The 19707-nt window shown below is 48.6% G+C and overlaps 1 long non-coding RNA gene across 1 annotated transcript; it reads left to right on the forward strand.

The window, feature by feature from the left end:
* The first annotated feature begins 265 nt into the window (after window positions 1-265).
* LOC136615096 (uncharacterized) lies at window positions 266-18737 on the forward strand. The gene is made up of 3 exons (XR_010790973.1): window positions 266-337; window positions 18245-18356; window positions 18649-18737. It is a non-coding gene; the product is annotated as an uncharacterized lncRNA (long non-coding RNA).
* Window positions 18738-19707: the final 970 nt, after the last annotated feature.

Here is a 19707-nt window from a genome sequence, read left to right on the forward strand (position 1 = left end):
GGGTGCTGGACCAACAACTGCAGACGGGCACAATACTTGCTCACAGTGCGGCGGCCAGAACAAACTGACAAACAATAAACGGGAAGTCTTTCCCTAATGTTGTAAAGAAGGGAATATTCTCCCATAGGACTCTCCTGGGCAGCTCGACTTTACTGGAAAGAGGAATTCTCCATCTCTTCAGGAAGACTGGTCCACAGTCTCTTATGGCAGACGACGCCTAAAGAACTTTCTCTGGCCAATTAGCACAGCTCTCTGCATAACAACCCTTCCAAGGTTGGGGACTACTTACTGGGGTGTCTATCTCCTACATTAGACATACCTGGTATGCAAATGACCGGTAACTGGAAAATCCAGTCCTCCACTAGAACTATGTTAGCTATGTTGGCCATACAGGCCCATGCTTCCAAGCATACTGTTTAGTATAAGAAGTTCATACTGTTACCTTGTGTTGATTGGTCTGGGATTCATTTCCATGTGAAGTTGTGGTTGCATTGTGATGGGGGAGCTGGGGGGCCACACATAATGGAGATTAATCTCCTGGGCCCTTCAGGCCCCCCCTGAGTGAACACACCTAACTTTTCAACATTATGGCATTTAGAATATTGTTGCTAAATGCCAAGGGTCTAATCTCACCCTTTAAACCATCAATGGTGCAAAGTGAGGCCGGTATAACTGGCACGGACATATTATGGATCCAGGAAACTCATTTAAACAAAGAAGATGCATTCAGACTAACACACAAGCCGTTTCCACATATTTTTTTCCTATAGTATCTATAGCTGTCAAGGATACTATTGTATTTTCTATTTATAAAGCGATCATGGATGACAATGGACGTTATGCCGTAGTGATCTGCTCTATCAGTTACACCAAGTATATCTTAGCCTCAATATATGCCCCTGACTCTAAGCAGCATACATTAATTTAAAAATTATAGATGAAGTTAAAGTTGGTCTTTTGGGTCACTTCAAAAAGCTCTGTGGCCTTCAGTGGATTTGTCATCTACTACTAAGATTGCAAATCAACCAATTCCTATTGTTTCCCAACTAAACAACAATCTCCTGTTTACAGCACACAACTGAGCGCGATTCTACCTTTCTTCACATCCTCATAAGGTATATAGTAGAACTGATTTTATTCTCATAGACCAAAGCCTTATACAATATGTCACCTCTACAACAATAGGCGCCACATCCTGGTCAGACCACGCTCCAGTAGCCATGTCACTTCAAGAACAATTCCATCAGCCACCCAGTGCAATAACTATATATTACATCACCCAGGATATGCATCCCATTACTCTGACCTTAATGACAATGGTGAGGTTTCTGACCCGACTCAGTGATGTGTGCATAAGGTCCTTTCATCAAACAGGCGTCCCGTGATAGAAGTACAAACACCTTACTGCTCTCCCTGCAAACACAACTGCGCACATTACACCGACCGCACAAAGCATCTTACTCCTCAGATGGAGCTAAAGAGATATCCGCCTTACATCAGCAACCTCAGGAGCGCCATGTCCATGTACACTATGTAGCTTTAGGGGAATTAAAACTGACCTACTATTGGCAAGGCAATAAGCCGGGATCTACAATAGCAAAACAAGCCAAAGCCCATATAGCCAGGATGTGCATGCCCTTCCTTTATGGCACTCAGGGTGGTAAGGTATACGACCCCCAAGGCATTGCTGAGGTATTGGCGAACTACTACAAATCTCTATATAACTTAGAGGAAGACTGCTCAATCACCCAGCCCAAGGATAATGAAATATCCTCTTTTCTAGATAACCTGCAGTTACCCACTTTGTCCTCCACAGAGTTGGGCGCTGTATCTCAAGGTTCTAGCAGTAATAAAACCCTCAAGTCTCACATGTCTCCTGGACCTGATGGCTTCACTAACGAGTATTACAAGACTCAGAGGTTCATTTTTGTCCCTTATCTTACTAGAGTATTAATGACATAGCCATTAGGGGGCATACCCCACCAGAAATGTTGAGAGCTCTCATTACCAAAACCAGGCGAGTCTGCTGATTCTGCTCCCAATTTTAGACCAATTTCCCTTTAATCACAGCTCTAAACTATATACTAAGATATTTGCAAACAGATCAATGATCCTGCCCAACCTAATTGACAAAGATCAGGTTTGATTCCTTAATATCATCTCTGCAGCTTGTGACCGGGATTCCCCCTCTCTGCTCCTCACTTTGGATTTGGAGAAGATGTTTGATTGTATGTATTGGGGATATCTTAAAGAAGTGCCCCCTAAACTTGGTTTTGGAAGTCATTTGCCCTCCTCTGTGATGGCCTGGTACTCCTTCCCTTCAGCTCAGGCATGCACTACTTCATCTCTAAATCATTCATATTTCCAGTGGAACCAGACACGGCTGCCCGCTGTCACTGACAATATTTGCCCTGGTGATGGAACCCTTCGCCCATATGATTCGTTCATCTGCAGGTATTTCTGGTATCACAATGGGTAATATTGAACGCTGCGGATGATGTAATTCTTAGTCTGACATCCCCAGAATCTTCTCTTAGCCCATTATCAGAAATTATAGAGACATCCAGTCTGGTTAGCTGCTGCAAAATCAATGGGAGTTTGTAAAAATTACAATCATTATATCCTCACCAATGGGCAGACGGACAAATCCCTACTTAGGTGTTACTGTAACATTTCCTACTAATCAACTGCGACCTAATCATTACAAAATTGTATTGTCCAGTATAGAAAGAGATATTCAAAGTTATGCTAAATTGCAGACTTCCTGGACGGCCATATTGCTATGGTAAGATGTAAGTTTGTATTTATTCCGCGCCCTCCCTGGGGTTATACAGATGATCCCCTACTTGTGAACATGATCCATGCCAGGAGTCTGTTCACAAGTACATTTATTTGTCTGGAGGATCGCGGGTGGATCCCGCTCCATACAACGTCGGGTCCAACTGTACTTGCACCTGGCGTCAGCAGTTCCAACAAGCCGCGCCGCTCATCGGGACTGTTAACACTTTAAATGCCGCTGTCAGAATAGACTTGTCGGAACTGCTGCCACCAAGTGTCCGCTGTAAGAAACAGCCGGCTCCCAATGTTCAGGGGGCCCATACAGTGTCCCACGGAAAGATCTTGGGATGCTGTACAGTTGATAGGCAGCCGGTAGCATTCTGAAAGGCCCCGGGGCTGCCTATGCAGAGTGCCCAACACACGCACGGCTTGATAGGCGCTCTGCATAAGCAGCCCTGGGACCTTCAGAATGCTTCCGGCTGCCTAGCAACCGCACAGCGTCCCGCGATCTGACCGGATAGGCTTGATAGAAGCCTGCCCGGTCCCTGCACAGTATGACGTAATGCCATAGCATCATACTGTGCAGGACAGATAGTTTGCATCTTGCGAAGTTCACAACTCGAATGTTCACAAGTACCTAATGCTACTCTACATAGAATATACAATTTGCTGCTGCGCTACATTTGGTGTAACAGGAGAGTAAGAGTGCAATCCAAAGTATTATACCGCCATCCCTCCCAGAGTGGGCTAGGGTGCCCCTGTTTAAAAAAAATTACTATTGCGCATCACGCCATAGAGGACGGCATGGTAGTGTCACAAATGACAACTGGTCAGAAACGCTCTTTTCTCCTTAGGGAGAGCAACTATATACTATAAACTAAGTGAGGAGACTCAAATGGCCACGCACGCTCCTCTGGGTAATATGCAAATAAGGGAGATGGAATAAATCCTCCACAGTGCCACCTCTCACTAGCAAAAGCCAGACTCCTACTGTACACTGATGATGGGCAATAACCCGGAAACAGCTGTATGTACATGGAGTCTGGCTTTGCTTTTGATTCCCAGTCATTGTAACAAGACTTGTATAAAAAGTCCCACTTTGACTCGAAGGAATGCTGCCTTTCAATAGGTGGCACTGTGGAGGATTTATTCCATCTCCCTTATTTGCAAATGATAACTGGTAGCAGCCTGCTCAGGTTCTCAGCTGCGGAGTCCAGATCCCTCTATAGGGGTTAAAGGGTGCATACCGGGGACTGTCAGGAGAATGCCCTTAGGATTAGCCCAAAGTCAAACCAGTTGATTGGCACAGTGGTTTTCCCTACTATTAGGCCGCCTGCAGACGAGCGGGTCGGATCCGGCAGCGAGAATTCTCGCCGCGCGATCCGACCCGAGCGCCTGCAGGGACGAGCGCGTACTCACCCGCGCCTGGCGGCCCCGGCTCTTTCATGTGCCGGCTGCCGCGCAGCCGGCGCATGCGCAGACCGGAGCCGGCGGCCGGGTGAGTGCGTGCCCCGCAGAAAATTAGGACATGCTGCGGTTTGTTTGCCGCGCGAGATTTCGCGCGGCCAAACCGCGGCCGTCTGCATAGGAGTGCGTATTGTAATGCACTCCTATGCAGACTTTCAGCGGCGGAAATCCCGCGGGAAATCCCGCGGCGGGATTTCCGCTCGTCTGCAGGCGGCCTTACTGCTCAACTAACTAATTTGCCCCTTCAAATCTTATAAATGCCCCTGGAAAGTGATGCAATTACTGATCCCAGATATAAACCTTGGCATTTGGCTCACTATGGGCATCTCTAAAATAGAGGATTTATCTGAAGGACTTATTATGAAGTCCTTTGCAACATTCCTATTACCACTGTGACCATCTGGGGATTGTTACTCACTCAGGACCGACATCATCTATTCTGACACAGTTGGCAGCACTTAGAAAACCCACACAGGCCAGATTGTGGTGAAAGTCAGAGCAAGTCTGTTTATTTTCAATGACAGGAAAGAATCACCAGCAATCCATTCAAGAGTTCTCTGCAGACCATTTCATGGCAGCAAACATACTCCTCTGTGGGATCTCACAGGCCCTCATCTCAGAGAGGGCAGTCTCCTCTAGCCTCCATAACAACCTCCTGAATGTGGCAGGAACCAAGACTTTTACTTTCTTTCCTGCCACACCCACACAGGTTTTCTCTCTCTTTAACCAGTGGAATGACCACTTTGGAGCACTCTATTGGTCACTCTATAACTACACCACCACATACACCCCTTTGACAAAAACTATTGTTCTTTTTTAGAGATGAGCGAGCGTACTCGTCCGAGCTTGATATTCGTGCGAATATTAGGGTGTTCGGGATGCTCGTTACTCGTAACGAGTACCACGCGGTGTTCTGGTTACTTTCAGTTTCCTCTCTGAGACGTTAGCGCGCTTTTCTGGCCAATAGAAAGACAGGGAAGGCATTACAACTTCCCCCTGTGACGTTCAAGCCCTATACCACCCCCCTGCTGTGAGTGGCTGGGGAGATCAGATGTCACCCGAGTATAAAAGTCGGCCCCTCCCGCGGCTCGCCACACATGCCTTGTGACTTAGCTGAGGGACAGTGCTGCTGGTGCCTGAGCTGCTGTAGGGAGAGCGTTAGGAGTTAGTGTAGGCTTCAAGAACCCCAAAGGTCCTTCTTAGGGCCACATCTACCTGTGTCCAGGCTGCTGCTAGCAGTGTTTTTTTTTTTTTTTTCTCAAAATCGGCAGTGCAGAGCATTGCACCCGGCATTAGGGACAGAAGTGCTGCATAGGCAGGGAGAGTGTTAGGAGTGAGTGTAGCCTTCAAGAACCTCAACAGTCCTTTCTAGGGCCAAATCTAAGCGTGTGCAGTACTGTGCAGGCTGCTGTTAGCAGTGTTGCATATTTTTTTTCTTTCTAAAAATCGTCTGTGCAGAGCATTGCACCCTCCATTGATACTACAGGGACAGAATTGTGTAGGCAGGGCCACAACACAGTTATTATTCATAGAATATACGCAGTGGGTCCTTCCCTTTACAAAAAAGGAAAATAAATTATATTTGGCCTGCCTGTGTCAGTCCTAAGGTCTCCGTGTACGTGTGTGCTGCGTGGACAACGTACAAAAATCAGACGCAACCAGCTACGGTTTACTGCAGGCTTGCGCCATTGTCTTTCCTGACTGGCAAATACCTGCTCTGCCAGAGTTAATAACTCTGCTACACTAAAGTTGTGTGACACTTTTTCAGGGCCACACCACAGTTATTAAACGTATTGTTCATTGAATATACGCAGTGGGGCCTTCCCTTTGCAAAAAAGCGAAAAAATTATATTTGACCTGCAGGCTTGCGCCAATTTATTTCCTGCCTGGGAAATCAAATCACTGGTAATACAGCATGCTGAGGGGTAGGGGTAGGCCTAGAGGACGTGGACGCAGCCGAGGACGCGGAGGGCCAAGTGAGGGTGTGGGCACAGGCCGAGCCAGTGCGGTGGCCAGGGGTAGAGGCAGGGCCAGACCGAATAATCCACCAACTGTTTCCCAAAGCGCCCCCTCGCGCCATGCCACCCTGCACAGGTCAAGGTGCTCTACGGTGTGGCAGTTTTTCACAGAGACGCTTGAAGACCGACGAACAGTGGTGTGCAACCTTTGTCGCGCCAAGATCAGCTGGGGAGGCACCACCAACAGCATGCGCAGGCATATGATGGCCAAGCACCCCACAAGGTGGGACGATGCCCGTTCACCGCCTCCGGTTTGCACCACTGCCTCTCCCCCTGTGCCCCAACCTGCCACTGAGATCCAACCCCCCTCTGAGGACACAGGCAGTACCGTCTCCTGGCCTGCACCCACACCCTCACCTCCGCTGTCCTCGGCCCCATCCAGCAATGTCTCTCAGCGCAGCGTCCAGACGTCGCTAGTGCCACAGTTTGAGCGCAAGCGCAAGTACGACGCCACGCACCCGCACGCTCAAGCGTTAAACGTGCACATTGCAAAATTGATCAGCCTGGAGATGCTGCCGTATAGGCTCGTGGAAACGGAGGCTTTCAAAAGCATGATGGCGGCGGCGGCCCCGCGCTACTCGGTTCCCAGTCGCCACTACTTTTCCCGATGTGCCGTCCCAGCCCTGCACGACCACGTCTCCCGCAACATTGTACGCGCCCTCACCAATGCGGTTACTGCCAAGGTCCACTTAACAACGGACACGTGGACAAGCACAGGCGGGCAGGCCCCTATATCTCCCTGACGGCACATTGGGTGAATTTAGTGGAGGCTGGGACAGAGTCAGAGCCTGGGACCGCTCACGTCCTACCCACCCCCAGAATTGCGGGCCACAGCTCGGTGGTGGTATCTGCGGCGGTGTATGCTTCCTCCACTAAAGCACCTTCCTCCTCCTCCTCCTTCAACGCAACCTCTGTCTCGCAATCAAGATGTGTCAGCAGCACGTCGCCAGCAGTCGGTGTCACGCGGCGTGGCAGCACAGCGGTGGGCAAGCGTCAGCAGGCCGTGCTGAAACTACTCAGCTTAGGAGAGAAGAGGCACACGGCCCACGAACTGCTGCAGGGTCTGACAGAGCAGACCGACCGCTGGCTTGCGCCGCTGAGCCTCCAACCGGGCATGGTCGTGTGACAACGGCCGTAACCTGGTGGCGGCTCTGCAGCTCGGCAGCCTCACGCACGTGCCATGCCTGGCCCATGTGTTTAATTTGGTGGTTCAGCGCTTTCTGAAAAGCTACCCCCACTTGTCATACCTGCTCGGAAAGGTGCGCCAGCTCTGCGCACATTTCCGCAAATCCCACACGCACGCTGCCACCCTGCGGACCCTGCAACATCGGTTTAATCTGCCAGTGCACCGACTGCTGTGCGACATGCCCACACAGTGGAACTCTACGCTCCACATGTTGGCCAGACTCTATGAGCAGCGTAGAGCTATTGTGGAATACCAACTCCAACATGGGCGGCGCAGTGGGAGTCAGCCTCCTCAATTCTTTACAGAAGAGTGGGCCTGGTTGGCAGACATCTGCCAGGTCCTTGGAAACTTTGAGGAGTCTACCCAGGTGGTGAGCGGCGATGCTGCAATCATTAGCGTCAACCATTCCTCTGCTATGCATCTTGAGAAGTTCCCTGCAAAGCATAAAGGCAGACGCTTTGCGCTCGGAAACGGAGCGGGGGAAGACAGTATGTCGCTGGATAGTCAGAGCACCCGCCTGTCTATATCTCAGTGCGTTGAGGAGGAGGAGGAGGAGCATGAGGAGGATGAGGAGGAGGGGGAAGAGACAGCTTGGCCCACTGGTGAGGGTACACATGCTGCTGGGCTGTCATCCTTTCAGCGTGTATGGCCTGAGGAGGAGGAGGAAGAGGAGGAGGAGGAGGATCCTGAAAGTGATCTTCCTAGTGAGGACAGCCATGTGTTGCGTACAGGTACCCTGGCACACATGGCTGACTTCATGTTAGGATGCCTTTCTCGTGACCCTCGCGTTACACGCATTCTGGCCACTACGGATTACTGGGTGTACACACTGCTCGATCCACGGTATAAGGAGAGCCTTTGCACTCTCATTCCCGAAGAGGAAAGGGGTTCGAGAATGATGCTATACCACAGGGCGCTGGTGGACAAACTGATGGTAAACTTCCCATCCGACAGCGCTAGTGGCAGAAGGCGCAGTTCCGAGGGCCAGGTAGCAGGGGAGGCGCAGAGATCATGCAGCATGTACAGCGCAGGCAGGGGAACATTCTCCAAGGCCTTTGCCAGCTTTATGGCTCCCCAGCAAGACTGTGTCACCGCTCCCCAGTCAAGGCTGAGTTGGCGGGAGCACTGTAAAAGGATGGTGAGGGAGTACATAGCCGATCGCACGACCGTCCTCCGTGACGCCTCTGCCCCCTACAACTACTGGGTGTCGAAGCTGGACACGTGGCCTGAACTAGCGCTGTATGCCCTGGAGGTGCTTGCTTGTCCTGCGGCTAGCGTCTTGTCAGAGAGTGTGTTTAGTGTGGCTGGGGGAATCATCACAGATAAGCGTACCCACCTGTCAACCGACAGTGCCGACAGGCTAACACTCATCAAGATGAACAAAGGCTGGATTTCCCCAGACTTCTCTTCTCCACCAGCGGACATTAGCGATACGTAGGCTGCACCCGCGGATGGAAGCTATGTTCTCTCTCACCATCCAAAACGGGGACATTTCTGCTTCATCAATCTGTGTCTAATATTCCTCCTCCTTCTCCTCCTGCTCCTCCTCCTGAAACCTCACGTAATCACGCTGAACGGGCAATTTTTCTTAGGCCCACAAGGCTCACTCAAATAATTTTTCTAAACAATTTTTATATGTTTCAATGCTCTTAAAAGCGTTGAAACTTTAACTTGAACCAATTTTTCGTTAAACTGGGCTGCCTCCAGGCCTAGTTACCACTTAAGCCACATTAACCAAAGCGATTAATGGGTTTCACCTGCCCTCTTGGTTGGCCATGGCCAATTTTTCTGATGTACATTAGTACTGTTGATACAGCAATTTTTGTGGGCCCTCGCCTACAGTGTAATCAAATTAATTTTTAGCCCACCTGCATTACAGCTGACGTTACATCCGCTGTGTTGGGCACTGCAATGGGATATTTCTGTGTATCGCCGGTGGGTTCCAGGGAGCCACCCATGCTGTAGGTGCACACGGAGTTTAACCTACATCTGTCCACTTGTAAAGAACCCCAGTCTGACTGGGGCATGCAGTGTGGGCCGAAGCCCACCTGCATTAAGCACGACATTACTACCTCAGCTGTGTTGGGCAATGCAATGGGATATTTCTATGTACCGCCGGTGGCTTCCTGGCACCCACCCATGCTGTGGGTCCACAGGGAATTATAAATGCATCTGTGTCCACTTGTAAAGAACCCCAGTCTGACTGGGGCATGCAGTGTGGGCCGAAGCCCACCTGTATTACGCACGACATTACTACCTCAGCTGTGTTGGGCAATGCAATGGGATATTTTTATGTATCGCCGGTGGGTTCCAGGAAGCCACCCAAGCTGTTGGTCGACAGGGACTTCACAATAGGGAGTTGTACCTGCCTGTGTCTATGAATTAAAAAGCCCGGTCTGACTGGGGCATGCAGACACCTTGACAGAATGAATACTGTGTGGCACATAGGTTCCCCATTGCTATGCCCACGTGTGCAGCTCCTGATGGCGGTGGCACAGGATTCTATTTGTCATTGCTTCTGTACAGCATTGTGGGCTATCGCCCAGCCCCTTTTAAAGAGGGTCGCTGCCTAGCCGTGCCAACCTCTGCAGTGTGTGCCTGCGGTTCCTCCTCATGGCAGACGCACTTCTAAATAGACATGAGGGTGGTGAGGCATTAGGGCAGCTGAAGGCTGCGCAGGGACACTTTGGTGTGCACTGTGGGGGGGAGGGGGGGCGGTTGGGCAGCATGTAACACAGGAGAAGTGGCAGCGGAGTGTCATGCAGGCAGTGATTGTGCTTTGTTGGAGGTAGTGTGGTGCTTAGCTAAGGTATGCCATGCTAATGAGGGCTTTTCAGAAGTAAAAGTTTTTGGGAGGTGGGGGGCCCCACTCTTGCCGCTATTGTGGCTTAATAGTGGGACCTGTGAACTTGAGATGCAGCCCAACATGTAGCCCCTCGCCTGCCCTATCCGTTGCTGTGTCGTTTCCATCACTTTCTTGAATTGCCCAGATTTTCACACATGAAAACCTTAGCGAGCATCGGCGAAATACAAAAATGCTCGGGTCGCCCATTGACTTCAATGGGGTTCGTTATTCGAAACGAACCCTCGAGCATCGCGAAAAGTTTGTTCCGAGTAACGAGCACCCGAGCATTTTGGTGCTCGCTCATCTCTATTCTTTTTACCATTTTGACCCCGCCAGGGTTGAAGCACCTTGCTCATTCATGAACTGCCTGTTGTTACGGTTCTGGAATTGCTGCCTTCCTGATAGTCTGGTGCAGGTTTTGGAGATGTTTCTACATCTTCTGGCTCAGGTGTGTGTGGTATTAGATGAGACAGGCTTAGTCACACCTGTGGGTAATTTTCAGGGCTATTTAGCTTGGCCTGATACTGAGATGAATTGCTGTTGAATTTTCAGTCTCTCACTGGCTGGACTAGCTGTCAGAGCTTGGTCCTGGGTCTCTCAGTTACTTGTGCATCTCAGAGCTAAGTACTGCGCTTGTTTGCTTTCCTAATTTTGGTTTCTTGGGTTATTCCCCTTTTCCACATAGGGTCAACTAGGGACTGAGGTACACGGTCAGAGCCGTCCTTATCGGAACGATTGCCCTACTTTCAAGAAGGTCCCTGCTCTGTGTTAAGTTATATAGGGACAGTGTTTCATGTATTTTTAATTCTGTTTTGTTTTATCACTGTTTGCTGTTGTGGGAGATTTGTGGGGATTAAAAACCAAGCCAGAAAGATCGCAGGAATTCTGCCATCCAATAGGTGGCGCTGCAGAGGTATTGTTCCATCTTCTTTATTTGCATATATTTCCCAGAGGAGCATTAATGGTGCTTTCCTTAAGGAGTGATGACACCCCTCCCGTCTTGCATTCAGAGTCATGCTTGTCTTCTAATAGCACCTTCACCTACACCTGATGGGATCCCTGTTGAAATCTTTAACCCCTACCAGGTCCATGATGTACATTTATGTCCTGGAGCGTCGGGGTATGTATAAAGAGAGGTCGCGGGGTGACCTTTCTTCATACAGCGAGGGCGTCAGCTGTTTATTACAGCTAATACCCGCGGGCAATAGCTGCAATTGGTCACGCGGCCGATTGCAGCTATTAACACTTTAAATGCTGCTGTCAATTCTGACAGCAGCATTAAAATCACACACCCCTGCACTGAGATCTGGGGCAGCCGTGCTGGTGTCATGGCAGCCAAGGACCTTCTGAAAGGCTCCAGGGCTGCCTTAGGATACTGCCTATCAAGCCATTCCCGTGGGGTGGCTTGATAGACTACCTGTCAAAAAGCTGTATGACGTAATGCTATAGCATTACCGGACATCCTGCAAAAAATGTGCCTTTGTTCAACCACGTCCACGAAAAAATAAAAAAAGTTATTGCGCGCAGAAAATGTCGGCGGAAAATAACTGTAAAAATATTTTAAAAAGAGTAGTATAGTAAAAAACAAAACTATACACGTTTGGTATCATAGTAATCGTACTGACCCACAGAATAAAGTTATTGTGTCGTTTTTGTTGCAGTTTGTGCGCCGTAGTAACAAGACGCACTGAAAAATGACGGAATGTCGTTGTTTTTTCATTTTACTCCACTTAGAATTTTTTAAAAGCTTTTCAGTACATTATGTGGTACATTAAATCGCACCATTGAAAAATACAACTCGGCCCGCAAAAAACAAGAGAGATCTCTACCCCCCCCCCGTTCCTCCCTGCTCTTCCCTGCCACCCCCCGCCGGCACCCCAATCTTTTCTCACGAGTGGGCAGGTACTGGAAAAAGACAATACTCGCTCATCTCTAGTGGTAAATAATGCATTATTTTGATAGATTGGACTTTTACGGACGCAGCGATGCCAAATATGTATTTTTGTTTTATTATTTAGATTATTTTATTCTAAATGTGGCAAAGGAGTTTTTTGACTTCTATTACTTTTTAGTTGTTTTAATAATTAGTAAAACTTTTTTAATCTTATTTTTCCTTTTTTCAGTCCCCATAGAGGACAAGAACCTTCACTGCTTTGATCGCTCCTACCATATGATGTAATGCATAATGGTGTAATGCGTCCCTGTGTAATGGTGGCCCTGGGGTCTTTCAGGCTGCCATGACAACCACACAGCACCCTACGATCTCATTGTGGTGGGCAGTGTGGGACCCCGGAATATCGGTTGGGGCATTTCAGTTGGGGCAATTCTGACTGCGGCATTTATCGGAGCTGTAGTGTACGGGTGTCCACTGTAAGAATCAGCCGGCACCCGTGTTGTATGGAGCAAAATCGACCAGTGATCTCCCTTCGTACATACCCCAATGCTGCAGCATTAAGGGGTTAAATTAATTGGCCATTTCATTGGCTGAGAACATCGGTGCGGGTATTTCTGTGCAGGTAAAATGTACCGCAAATATACTGATCACATGCAAAAGCGAAACACCTACTCATTAAAAGCACAAATACACATACGCCCACGTTACAGCGCCCGTAAGGGGCTTTTACACGTAACGATTATCATCAGTTTATGGCTGGATCTGCAGTTGGGACCCCACAGGGCGCTGAGCGAGAAACTGCTCTGTAGTCGCTAGTTGCTGCATATCAGTGCGCCAATCTCATGTCCCTCCGCATCTCCTCGCTGCTGTAGGGCATTGCCCCTGGACTCGGTCTGCAGCACTCGGCGATCTTGTTCTCCTCGTCCGTCTCTCAGGATCCCATCATCCTCCTCTAATGAATTTACCTTCTGGATTAGGAGATTTTAGGTGATTTAACCCTTTTTATATTTGGAAGACAAAAACGTAACTTGAAACTTTGGAGCCGACAAGATGCCATTTACATTACTGGTGTCTTCTTCTATGTCAGAGCGCCCCCTTCAGGCAGCTGAACCCAGGTGTGATGCTTCCTCTGCACCTCCTATAGTTACACCTCCGCTGGGAGGGGTCGGCTCTTCCTGAGTGATGAGTCCCCCCCCCCCCCCCCCCCCAATAGTATATATTGAGGTGTAGCATCCAGGTGAAGGCATATAACGCTGCCATCAGAAGAAGAGAAGGACTGAACCCATCATGAGACGTCTCAGCCTGTGTCTCCTGCTCCTCCTCGCTGCCACCTGGAGCCTCAGCTGTAAGTGTCACCGGCGCCCCCCATAGGTCACGCCTGCGTTGGGTCTCCGTTCAGGGTTTACGGAAATAAATGGATCAATGGGGTTTCATAACAAGGGAAAACAAATGGAAAGGTTTCTGTTTCTGTTGTTTATGGACTTGGGGTGGTGGGGGTCCTCGTTGGTGGATTTTTGCCAACCACATTCTCCTGGCACCCTATGACAGCCCACGTGTGACCCGAGTCAGGAGAGGCCAGCTGGACCTCCTTGCTGAACCCGGCTCTCACATGGATTGTTCTTAAATTTCATGGCAAGCCTTTCCCTTGCATCACTGAGTACAAGGCTGTATTTACATGAATGATCCTCCGGGGGGCGTTCCAACCCAACACATGCGGGCGCATATTTCTTCTTTAATTTTTACTATTGAAATAACATGCAATTTTCATGCGTGTGAAAACTGCAAGTGCAGCACAAAACGCATCACAATCGCAGTGGGACCGACGTCGCGCTCACAAGTGTAAATATGACCCAATGTGAGGATCTGAGACCTTACAATTTTTTGAGGTGAGCTGAAACTGAACTTGCATCTCTCTCTGACACCCTCTGCAGAGGATTGGGACTAGGACCCCCTTTGGGGATTGATGGGGGTCCCAGTTGTTGTACTCCCACCAATCACCCATTCCTGGTATGTCTGGGTGGGATATCTCTGACCCGCTGATGTTTAGGTCAGTCAGGGTCTTCAGAAAGCTGGATGACGCCACCCATGGGTAGTGGAAGAACAACTGTCACCAGCACAGATCAGACATATGGATATATATGTACAAGTGCTGACTGACACATGAGACGTGTATATACAGTCTTCCCTTGGCTTGCAAGCTTCTTGAGTTGTGAACAGACTCACCCCCGAATTTTTGCTCTGATTTAAGAGCAAAAACTCAGGTTACGAGCCTGCTTCCGCATTCCACCGGAGATCAGTGACGTCCCTGCTCTGTGCAGCTGCCAGGGACCCCATTGAAAGCAATGGCCTGCGGGCAACCCTGCAGTGATTTTTGGGGAAGGGCTTTAAATATAAACCCTTCCCTGAAAATCATCCCTAGCTGTAGTAAAAAATATATATATACTCACCTGTCCACCACTGCAGGGACTCAGCCAATCAGACGCAGCCCTTTCAGCAGGCGGGGATTTAAAATCCCCGCCTGCTGAAAGAATTTCAGAGCAGTGCAGGGAGAACAAGTGGCTAGACGCGCCTGAGCCCCGGCAGCGGCTGACAGTTGAGGATATATCTATATTTTATTTTTTACTACAGCTAGGGCTGATTTTCAGGGAAGAGCTTATATTTAACCCCTTCATGACGCGGCCCTTTTTTTCCCCCATTTTCGTTTTTTTCCTCCCTCGCTTAAAAAAAATCATAGCTCCTTTATTTATCCGTCGCTGTATGAGGGCTTGTTGTTTTTTGCGGGACGAGTTGCATTTTTCAATGGTGCGATTTAATGTACCATATAATGTACTGAAAAACGTAAAAAAAATTCTAAGTGGAGTAAAATGAAAAAAAAAACAAAAACAATATCCCACCCTCTTTTAGTGCGTCTTGTTTCTACTTCGTACAAACTGCAACAAAAACGACGTGATAACTTTATTTTACGGGTCGGTACGATTGCTGCGATACCAAACTTGTATAGTTTTTTTTTTTTATTATACTACTCTTTTTTTTTTTTTTTTTCAAAGACATTTAATTTTTTTCAATTATTTTTTGCCGTCCTCTTGTGCGCGTGATAAATTTTTTATTTTTCTGTCGACGTAGTTCAGCGATGGCTCATTTTTTGCGCGATGTCCTGTAGTTTCCGATAGTACTAATTCGGAATACATACAACTTTTTGATCGCTTTTCATTGCGTTTTTTTTCTGGGAGACAGGGTGACTTGAAAAGTGCATTTCTGGCGTTCTTTATTTATTTTTTTCCATATGACATTCACCGTGCGGGAAAAATAAGCATTACTTTGATAGACTTTTACAGACTCGGCGATACCAAATATGTATTTTTATTTTAATATTTAGACTTTTTAATTATAGATATGGCAAAAAGGGGGTGATTTAAACTTTTATTACTTTTTTTTTTTTTACAATTAAAAAAACTTTATTGCTCTTTGTTTCACTTTACTTTTAAGTCCCCCTTGGGGACCACAATATGTGCTACTTTGATCGCTCCTGCAGAATGACGTAATCCTATAGCATTACGTCATACTGCATTCTGACAGGCAGCCCTGGGGCCTTTCAGAGGCCCCCGGCAGCCATGACACCTGCATGGCTTCCCCGATCTCAGCGCGGGGCGGCCATACGGGACCCCCGAACAGCGCTCCGGGGCTTTAAATGCCGTTGTCAGAACTGACAGCGGCATTTAAAGGGTTAATAGCTGCGATTGGCCGATTGCCTGCGGGTGTCAGCTGCAGTAAACAGCTGACGCCCGCTCTGTATGCAGAGAGGTCACCCCGTGACCTCTCTACATACATACCCTGACGCTTCAGGATGCAAATGTATATCCTGGAGCTGGAAGGCGTTAAAGTCCATCTCCGAAAATCACCGTGCGGGTGCCGGAATCTTATTGCTTTGAATGTGCCTGCCGGCAGCAGCGGCCCCGCTACAATCAATGGCAGAACATGTAACAAAACAATTGCCGTGTTTTGGGGAGGCGTTTCAATTCATTTCAATGGGGAAAATTGATTTGGGTTAGAAGCTCCGTCACAGAATGAATTAAACTGTTAAGCCAAGGCACCAGTGTACTGCTGTATATAACACCCATGTCTGAGGAGCTGTTACATTGTATCAGTCTACACAATCCTCTCTGATATAAACACATCAGCCACATCTCTCTCCTGATAGTTTGCTACAATGTATCAGTGAAGGTAACATGAAGGAACATGGGTAGAAGAAGCAGGTGGGGCATGTGCCCCGGGCACAACAAGGAGGTTAGGTGGGTGGCCACTAGCAACACACTGGTCATTGGAAAAGAAACAGAAAGTTCATGATCTACTTCCGTTCTGCCTCTTTCTTGAGCTGCAGCCCCAGGAAGTACCTCTGAGGGTTTTTTACACAAGTGTGCACCTAGCTGTAGAGGGGGATGAAGCTTAATGCTGTTTTGGGAGCAGAATTTTTGCAGCCTGCAGATTGTGGTTAGGGTTGCCACCCGGTCAGTAAACCGCCAGCATGGTGGGTAATCTGACCAGAAGATCGGTGTCAGTATAAATTTCATTATACCCCTATTAAAGTTCAATGAAAAATAATGACCTGCACTGCAGAGCTCCGGCTGGCCAGCAGGTAGGTTCTGACACCATCCGCTGTACTCACAAAGCACCCTGGACTCCTCTCCCAGACATCTGCATTCTGGATGCCTCACAGGGAACCCTGAACCCCTTCCTCCAGCATTGATGTTCTGGACAACACCCGCTCACACAGGACCCTGGGCTCCTCACCCCGGTGTCTGCACTGGGTGCAGTATGAATACAAATGTAGACACCAGGGGGATAAGTTCAGGCAACTATGTGATTACAGCAAGCGGCAACCAGGATGCAAATGCCGGGGGGAGGATGGAGTCCAGGGTCCTCTGAGTTTACAGGGGGAGCATCTGGAAGAGAACCTCAGTCTATTGAATGCTCTGGCTGCTATGACTGCTTCCCAACCTGGGCTTTCACTATGAGGGTCACTATTACTGCTGAGGCCACTGTGGGGGGGTCACTATTACTACTGGGGCCACTGTGGGGGTCACTACTTCTACTGAGATCACTGTGGGGGTCACTATTACTACTAGGGCTGCTATTGGAGGCACTATTACTTTTGAGACTTCACTCTGAATGTGACTCACAGCACACTTCAGGATTTTTAAGCCAGTACAAAGATGACTGTTAGGTCCATGGGATGCACGCCACAATTTCGAGGTCAGAGCCTCCAGAGACCCCAATGTACCTGTGTTCCACTTTCTCACCAAAGGAATGGCGTGGTATAATATAATAATTTATTCCTCCAAAGTCCTGCTACGTTTCGACCCTCTTGGGGTCTTTGTCAATCAGTGCAAGAGAATAACAGCTCCAGTGTAAATTAACCCATTATGTACAACAGGTTAATATAATGTGCGAGCAGTGTGCGCCTCACAATTGTAAAGAACTTTTTTTTCCGGCTGTGTAAATATAGCTTAAGGGGGGCACTTACTATTTGGGCCACTAAGAGTTAAAAACACATGTTGTGATAAGCCGCACCCCAAACCACGGCTCTTCTTTTTTTTCCTGGGCCGGCATTTTTTTGTGACAAAGGTGGCAGCCCTTGTCGTGGTAACTTGTGAGTCGTACTGCAACCCCATTGACTTCAGTGAGAGTGTGAGGGGGCGGGGCTACACAACAATCTCAGGTCGCACATCCAGCCTAATAGGTGGTCTGTAACAGGTTGGGGTCTTTGTGTATCAGGTGACAGCGGGGCTTATACTGCCTCCTGCTGGTGGGAAGTAAACAGCAATGTTTCCATGTGATCACCATAGAGGGCGGACCGCGGCTGGTACGGAGTCTGAGCTCAGCTCTGCGCCATTCCCCCTCGGTGGTGAGGACCACGGTTAGCTCCATGTCTGCACATTACCCCAACAAGCCGGGATGGTGGGGGGCAGTTACATCTTTACTACATCCCCGACATGAACATTTATGTCTACTGCCTTACAGGTTTTATGTCTCTAAATGGAATGTATTGTGTTTTTTAGCCGGTGGCTACATCAATCCCTCCACTTGTTTTTCTGGCATGGGACAATGTCGTCCGGCCTGTTTCAACAACGAGTATACACCTGCCTATAGCACATGTGGACACCAAAAAAAGTAAGTGATATCAATTTATGGCGGTTGCGTGCCTGTCCCCCGTACCATCAGTTACAGCCATCGGGTCCCCAAAATAGCACCATCTATAGTGCCCCCATTAATAATACCCCCCTCCCCCACAATCCATCCTCCTTCTAGCCCTGCTCTCACCGCCACCCATAAACCTTCCTTATAGTATTCAGTCCTGATGACTGTTTCCACTGGTCATGTGACATCACTGATCTCCCAATACCCAGTAGTACTGTGACAGGAGTGACGTCGTCCTCATCATCCTCATCTCTTTCTATTCCAGGAAATGTTGTGTACGTAAGTGATCGTGGGAGAAGAAGGTGAAAAGTTATAAATATCGCTGACCGGAGGAAAAATGGAGGAAAAATTTCTACAGGAAAAGCGACAGCAATGTGATATGTAATAAAAGTACTACAACTCTCATCATTCTGGTGTTATAACTGTCAGCACTGAGCAGTGGTGCAGAACGATGGGTGTAGTGATACTATTCCACCTCTAGATGGCTCCAACATACCATATCCTCATTTTGGACCATGTTTACACGAGCGAGCATGATATTGGTCCGAGAAACTCAGACCGTTACCGCGCTCGTAAACGTGATTTTACTCACAATTGCAATGCGTTTTATGAGAAAAATGCATCATTACACGTGAAAAACATGTTTTAATCGAATACTTCTTTACAATTCATATGAAAATCAAATATGCGCACAATGCGATTTAAAAAAAAAATATATATATTTTTTGTCGCTCCCGTAGCAAATAGGCGATATCACCCGAAGAGGTTCAAGACAAAAAAATAACGCGTGTTTAAAAACATAGCACTAAGGGTGAAGTCACACGAACGTATATCGGCTCGGTTTTAATGCCGAGCCGATATACGATGTTCTCATGTGCAGGGGGGGGGGGAGGCTGGAAGAGCCAGGAGCAGGAACTGAGCTCCCAACCCCCTCCCTGCCTCCTCTCCACCCCTCTGCACTATTTGCAATGGGGAGAGGCGGGACAGGGGCGGGGCTAATTTGCGGCACTTAGCCCCGCCCCTGTCCCGCCCCCTCTCATTGCAAATAGTGGAGAGGAGGCAGGGAGGGGGCGGGAGCTCAGTTCCTGCTCCTGGGCTCTTCCAGCCTCCCCCCCCCCCTGCACATGAGAACAACGTATATCGGCTCGGCGTGAAAACCGAGCCGATATACGTTCGTGTGACTTCACCCTTAGGGTGCATTCACACGAGCATGTTTTTGTGCGTATTTAGGTGCGTACATACGTCCGCACCAAGGTACGAGCAAAAGCACGCGTGTATGCAGCCGCGTGCAGTGCTTTCAATGGAGCCGCCGCTTCTGCCTGTG

Source organism: Eleutherodactylus coqui, chromosome 1 (genome assembly GCF_035609145.1).
Source record: "Eleutherodactylus coqui strain aEleCoq1 chromosome 1, aEleCoq1.hap1, whole genome shotgun sequence".
Classification (NCBI taxonomy): domain Eukaryota; kingdom Metazoa; phylum Chordata; class Amphibia; order Anura; family Eleutherodactylidae; genus Eleutherodactylus; species Eleutherodactylus coqui.